This window comes from Rhea pennata, unplaced genomic scaffold, assembly GCF_028389875.1.
Source record: "Rhea pennata isolate bPtePen1 unplaced genomic scaffold, bPtePen1.pri scaffold_46, whole genome shotgun sequence".
Classification (NCBI taxonomy): domain Eukaryota; kingdom Metazoa; phylum Chordata; class Aves; order Rheiformes; family Rheidae; genus Rhea; species Rhea pennata.
The window spans coordinates 53,236-60,693 of NW_026907685.1; positions in this window are offsets into that span (position 1 = coordinate 53,236).

The following is a 7,458-nucleotide window of genomic DNA, read 5'->3' on the forward strand; positions in this document are numbered from 1 at the left end:
GGGCAGGGAGCGCCCTGTGGGGCAGAGCCCCCCCCCCCCCCGCCCGGGGTGACTATGCTGCTCCCTGGGGGCGGAGGGGCAAATCCCCCCCCCATGGGGCCATTTCCCCCCCATGGGGCAATTACCCCCCCATGGGACTAATCCCCCCATGGGGCAATTCATCCCCCCCCCCCCCCCGCCATGGGGCTAATACATCCCTATGAGGCAAATAACCCCTATGGGGCCATTCTCCCCCCCCATGGGGCAGATTTGCCCCCCCCATAGGGCAATTACCCCCCCATGGGACTAATACCTCCCCATGGGGCAGATTCACCCCCCCATGGGACCACACCCCCCCATGGGGCAGATCCCCCCCATAGGACAATCACCCCCCCCCCCCATGGGACCACACTCCCCCATGGGGCAGATCCCCCCCCATAGGACAATCACGCCTCCCATGGGACTAACCCCCCCCCATGGGGCAGATTCCCCCCCCCATGGGGCAATTACCCCCCCCATAGGACTAACCCCCCCCATGGGGCAGATTCCCCCCCCATAGGACAATAACCCCCCCCCATGGGACTAACCCCCCCCATGGGGCAGATTCCCCCCCCCACACGGGGCAATTACCCCCCCATGGGGCAGATCCTCCCCCCCCCACGGGGCAGATCCTCCCCCCCGGGGCCGTTCGCCCCCCCCCGCCATGGGGCGGGCGGTACCTTTGGGGGGGCCCCGGGGGGGCGCCGGGGGCGGCGGCGGCTCCTTGGGGGGGGCCGGGGGCGGCGCCGCGTTCGCGTAGTCGCGGGGGGGCGCGCCTGGGCGGGGGGGCGGGGCCGCGCCTGAGCCCCGCCCCCGGCCCCGCCCCTCCCTTAGCCCCGCCCTTCCCCCAACCCAGCCCCGCCCCTCCCTTAACCCCGCCCTTCCCCAACCCAGCCCCGCCCCCTCCCTTAGCCCCGCCCTTCCCCAACCCAGCCCCGCCCCTTCCCCGGGCCCCACCTCTTAGCCGTGCCTCCCTTAGCCCCGCCCCTTCCCCTAACCCCGCCCCCTCCTCTTAACCCCGCCCCTTATCCATAATCCCGCCCCTTCCCCTTAGCCCCGCCCCCTCCCCTCAACCCCGCCCCCCCCCCCGCGCCAGCCGCCCACTGTGCCCGGGACGTCGCGTGGGACCCGCCGGTGCGGGCGTGCGCGGGCGTGCGCGGGTGTGCGCGTGGGTGTGCAGGCGTGCGCGTGGGTGTGCGGGCATGTGCGGGTGTGCGTGTGTGTGCGCGGGCGTGCAAGTGTGTGTGCGGGCGTGCACGGGCGTGCGTGTGTGTGTGCGGGCGTGCACGGGCGTGCGCGGGCATGCGCGGGTGTGCGCGGGCGTGCGCGGCTGTGCGCGTGGGTGCGCGGGCGTGCGCGGGCGTGTGCACGCACATGCGGGCGCGCGCAGGGCTGTGCGTGTGTGCGGAGGCGTGTGCAGCCCTGCGAAAGCGTGTGCAGGTGTTCGGGCGCGCGCATGCACGTGCAGCCCTGTGCACGCGTGCGCCTGGGTGTGCAGCTGTGTGCACGTGCGTGCAGGCGTGTGCAGGCATGTGTAACCCTGTGCACGTGTGTGCAGGTGTATGAAGCCGTGTGCAGGCGTGTGCAGCCCTGTGCGGGTGTGTGCAGGCGTGTGTAGCCCTGTGCAGGCATGTGCAGGCGTGTGTAACCCTGTGCACGTGTGTGCAGGTGTATGAAGCCGTGTGCAGGCGTGTGCAGCCCTGTGCGGGTGTGTGCAGGCGTGTGCAGCCCTGTGCAGGCATGTGCAGGCGTGTGTAACCCTGTGCACGTGTGTGCAGGTGTATGAAGCCGTGTGCAGGCGTGTGCAGCCCTGTGCGGGTGTGTGCAGGCGTGTGTAGCCCTGTGCAGGCGTGTGTAACCCTGTGCACGTGTGTGCAGGTGTATGAAGCCGTGTGCAGGCGTGTGCAGCCCTGTGCGGGTGTGTGCAGGCGTGTGTAGCCCTGTGCAGGCATGTGCAGGCGTGTGTAACCCTGTGCACGTGTGTGCAGGTGTATGAAGCCGTGTGCAGGCGTGTGCAGCCCTGTGCGGGTGTGTGCAGGCGTGTGCAGCCCTGTGCAGGCATGTGCAGGCGTGTGTAACCCTGTGCACGTGTGTGCAGGTGTATGAAGCCGTGTGCAGGCGTGTGCAGCCCTGTGCGGGTGTGTGCAGGCGTGTGTAGCCCTGTGCAGGCGTGTGCAGGCGTGTGTAACCCTGTGCACGTGTGTGCAGGTGTATGAAGCCGTGTGCAGGCGTGTGCAGCCCTGTGCGGTTGTGTGCAGGCGTGTGCAGCCCTGTGCAGGCATGTGCAGGCGTGTGTAACCCTGTGCACGTGTGTGCAGGTGTATGAAGCCGTGTGCAGGCGTGTGCAGCCCTGTGCGGGTGTGTGCAGGCGTGTGTAGCCCTGTGCAGGCGTGTGCAGGCGTGTGTAACCCTGTGCACGTGTGTGCAGGTGTATGAAGCCATGTGCAGGCGTGTGCAGCCCTGTGCGGGTGTGTGCAGGCGTGTGTAGCCCTGTGCAGGCATGTGCAGGCGTGTGTAACCCTGTGCACGTGTGTGCAGGTGTATGAAGCCGTGTGCAGGCGTGTGCAGCCCTGTGCGGTTGTGTGCAGGCGTGTGTAGCCCTCTGCAGGCATGTGCAGGCGTGTGTAACCCTGTGCACGTGTGTGCAGGTGTATGAAGCCGTGTGCAGGCGTGTGCAGCCCTGTGCGGTTGTGTGCAGGCGTGTGCAGCCCTCTGCAGGCATGTGCAGGCGTGTGTAACCCTGTGCACGTGTGTGCAGGTGTATGAAGCCGTGTGCAGGCGTGTGCAGCCCTGTGCGGGTGTGTGCAGGCGTGTGCAGCCCTCTGCAGGCATGTGCAGGCGTGTGTAACCCTGTGCACGTGTGTGCAGGTGTATGAAGCCGTGTGCAGGCATGTGCAGCCCTGTGCACGTGTGTGCAGGGGTGTGCAGCCCTGTCGATGCACGTGCAGGCGTGTGCACGTGTGTGCAGGCACATGCACGTGTGTGCAGGTGTGTGCACACGTGTGCAGCCGTGTGCAGCTGTGTGCAGGGTTGTGCAGCCATGTACACGCACGTGCAGCCCTGTGCAGGTGTGTGCATCCGTGTACATGCGTGTGCAGCCCTGTACAGCCGTGTCCACGCGTGTGCAGGCGTGTGCAGGCGTGTTCAGCCGTGTGCAGGCGTGTGCAGGCGTGTGCACCCGTGCACATGCGTGTGCAGCCCTGTACAGCCGTGTCCACGCGTGTCCACGCGTGTGCAGGCGTGTGCAGCCGTGTCCACGCGTGTGCATGCGTGTGGGGCACCTCGCGGGGGGCCGGGGGTCCTGGCGGGGGCCGGCGGCAGCCGGGGGGGCGCCCGGGGGGCTCCGGGGGGGGGGGCGGCGGCCCCCCCACGTTCTCGTAGTCGTCATCGGCGCACGGGCACCCGGGGGAGGGGGGGGCAGGGGAGAGGGGAGGGGCCTGCGGCTGACCCCGCCCACCTCCCCCGAGCCCCGCCCCTTCTCCTTAGCCCCGCCCCTTAGCTCCACCCCCTCCCCCCCACCAGCGCCGTGTCCCCAAGGCCTCCTGGCCCCCCCCACCCTCATGTGACACCCACGTCCCACCCCACATCCCACCTCCCCGTCCCACGTCCCCGTCCCATGTCCCCACCCTGGGGTCCCAGGTCCCCGTCCCCACCCCACGTCCCCGTCCTTGAGCAGGTCCCACGTCCCCGTCCCCATCCCACGTCCCCACCCCACGTCCCCACCCTGGGGTCCCAGGTCCTTGTCCCCATCCCACATCCTCATCCTTGAGCAGGTCCCACATCCCCCTCCCCACCCCACCTCCCCACCCTGGGGTCCCAGGTCCCCGTCCCCATCCCATGTCCTTGAGCAGGTCCCACGTCCCCGTCCCCATCCCATGTCCCCACCCTGTGGTCCCAGGTCCCTGTCCCCACCCCACGTCCCCATCCTTGAGCAGGTCCCAGATCCCCGTCCCCATCCCACGTCCTCATCCTTGAGCAGGTCCCAGGTCCTCATCCCCATCCCACGTCCCCATCCTTAAGCAGGTCCCAGATCCCTGTCCCCATCCCACGTCCTCATCCTTGAGCAGGTCCCAGGTCCTCATCCCCATCCCACGTCCCCGTCCCCATCCCACGGCCTTGTCCCCACCCTGGGGTCCCAGGTCCTCGTCCCCATCCCACATCCTCATCCTTGAGCAGGTCCCAGGTCCTTGTCCCCATCCCACGTCCCATGTCCTTGAGCAGGTCCCAGGTCCCTGTCCCCACCCCATCTCCCCGTCCCCATCCCACGTCCCCGTCCCCATCCCACGGCCTTGTCCCCACCCTGGGGTCCCAGGTCCTTGTCCCCATCCCACATCCTCATCCTTGAGCAGGTCCCAGGTCCCCGTCCCCATCCCACCTCCCCGTCCCCATCCCACGGCCTTGTCCCCACCCTGGGGTCCCATGTCCCCGTCCTCATCCCAGGTCCCCGTCCCCATCCCACATCCTCATCCTTGAGCAGGTCCCAGGTCCCCGTCCCCATCCCACCTCCCTGTCCCCATCCCACGTCCTTGTCCCCACGCTGGGCTCTCTGACCCTGTCCTTGTCCCCACCCCAGGGTCCCGGTCCCTGTCCCCACCCCATGTCCCTGTCCCCACCCCTCCTCTGGTGTCCCCACCCCATGTGCATGTCCCCAGCCCCGTCCCTGCCCCCCCCGCCCCCCCGTCCCCACCTCGGGGACAGGCCGGCCAGCTCCCGCGGTGGCCCTGCTCCATGCTCGCCATGCGGCTGCGAACCCCGACGCGGTCACGGGCCACCGGCGCCCCGTCACCGCGGCCCCCCCCCCACCCCGCTCCCAGCCACCCTCACCCCGTCCCCAGGAGGAACCGAAACCGTCGCCCGCACCCCCAAAAAACCCTCCCTGGGGCCTCATCGATGCCGATGGCCCCCATGTTCTTGATGGGTCTCCTGTGTCCTCAAAGGTCCCTGGTGGTCCCCCAAGGCCACCAACGGCCCTGAAGGTTAGTGATGGTCCTTGGCAGCCCTGATAGTCCCCTGAGGTCTGCAACGAGGGGCTGGAAACGCCCCCGAAGCCGCCACTTGTCTCTGCGTGTCCCCAGTGTCCCCAAGTCCCCTGAACGTCCTCGATGGTCCCTGACAACCCTGACGGTCTGCCAGGTTTCTGACGGTCCTCAAAGGTCCATGAGGACTCCAACATCCCCAAAGGTCCCCAACATTAGCAATGCTCCTCAAAGGTCCCTGATGGCCCCTCACATCCCTGAGGGTCCTCCGTGGTCCACAACATCCTCAGTGCTCCCCAAAGGTCCTCAAAGGTCCCTGATGGCCCCTCACATCCCTGAGGGTTCTCCATGGTCCACAACATCCTCAGTGCTCCCCAAAGGTCCTCAAAGGTCCCTGATGGCCCCTCACATCCCTGAGGGTCCTCCATGGTCCACAACATCCTCAGTGCTCCCCAAAGGTCCTCAAAGGTCCCTGATGGCCCCTCACATCCCTGAGGGTTCTCCATGGTCCACAACATCTTCAGTGCTCCCCAAAGGTCCCCAAAGGCCCCTGATGGCCCCTCACATCCCTGAGGGTTCTCCATGGTCCACAACATCCTCAGTGCTCCCCAAAGGTCCCCAAAGGTCCCTGATGGCCCCTCACATCCCTGAGGGTTCTCCATGGTCCACAACATCCTCAGTGCTCCCAAAGATCCCCAAAGGTCCCTGATGGCCCCTCATATCCCTGAGGGTTCTCCATGGTCCACAACATCCTCAGTGCTCCCCAAAGGTCCTCAAAGGCCCCTGATGGCCCCTCACATCCCTGAGGGTCCTCCGTGGTCCACAACGTCCTCAGTGCTCCCAAAGATCCCCAAAGGTCCCTGATGGCCCCTCACATCCCTGAGGGTCCTCCATGGTCCACAACATCCTCAGTGCTCCCCAAAGGTCCTCAAAGGTCCCTGATGGCCTCTGACATCCCTGAGGGTCCTCCATGGTCCCCGACGCTCCCCAAATGTCCCTGATGGCCCATGACATCCCTGAGGATCCTCAGTGTCCCCAACGGTCTCCAAATGTCCCCAAAGGTCCCCAAAGGCCCCTGATACCCTCAACGGTCTCCAAAGTTTCCCAAAGCTCCCTTACACCCCAAAGGTCACCAGCGCCCCTGGGGACACCACCGGGGTTCCCGTCCCCGGGGAGGACATCACTGCGGTCAGGGACACGGCGGAGGGGCCCCGCACCGCCCAGGGCACCCATGGGTGACGCCCTGCCCCTGCAGGAAGACGGTGGGGGGGGGGAGGGAAAGGACCAATCTGATGCGGCACCACCTGGTCCCACACCGGAGCCGGGGAGGCCCCAGGGGTCTAAAGCCCCCTCTGCACCCCCAACTGTCCCCCCACCCCCACCCTGTGTCCCCCAAATATCCCCAGGTGCATCCAAATATCCCCCCGGGGGCTCCCAGATACCCCCCTTGCCACCCCCAAACTACCCCCTGCCTTCCCAAATACCCCTTCAGATACCCCCGCACCCCCAAACTGCCTCCTGCACCCCCAGGTACTCCTCAGATACCCCCAAAACTGCCCTACCCCCCCCTAAATACCCCCTCACATACCCCCCGAAATACCCCCAAACTGCCTCCTGCACCCCCAGGTACCCCTCAGATACCCCAAAACTGCCCTCTGCCCCTCAGATACCCCCAAAGTTCCTCTGTCCCCCTAAATATCCCCTCACATACCCCCCAAAATACCCCCAAACTGCCTCCTGCACCCCCAGGTACCCCTCAGATACCCCCAAACTACCCCCAAACTGCCCTCTGCCCCCCAAATACCCCCAAACCGCCTCCTGCATCCCCAGGTACCCCTCAGATACCCCCAAACTACCCCCAAACTGCCCTCTGCCCCTCAGATACCCCCAAAGTTCCTCTGTCTCCCTAAATACCTCCTCACATACCCCCAAACTGCCTCCTGCACCCCCAGGTACCCCTCAGATACCCCCAAACTACCCCCAAACTGCCTCCTGCACCCCCAGGTTCCCCTCAGATACCCCCAAACTGCCTCTGTCCCCCTAAATACTCCCTCACATACCCCCCAAAATACCCCAAACTGCCTCCTGCACCCCCAGGTACCCCTCAGATACCCCCAAACTGCCCTCTGCCCCTCAGATACCCCCAAAGTTCCTCTGTCTCCCTAAATACTTCCTCACATACCCCCAAACTACCCCCAAACTGCCTCCTGCACCCCCAGATACTCCTCAGACACCCCCAAACTGCCCCTGTCCCCCTAAATACCCTCTCACATACCCCCAAACTGCCCCCAAACTGCCCTCTGCCCCCCAATGCCCCCTCCCGCCCCCTCCTTACCCCCCCTTCCCCCCCAATCCCTCCTTCCCTCCTCCCTCCCTCCCCGCCCCCTCCGCGGGCGCCGGGCGGGGCGGCCGGAAGCGCTGGCGGCGCTCTAGGCGCGCGCTCGCTGCGCAGGGCGGTTCCGGT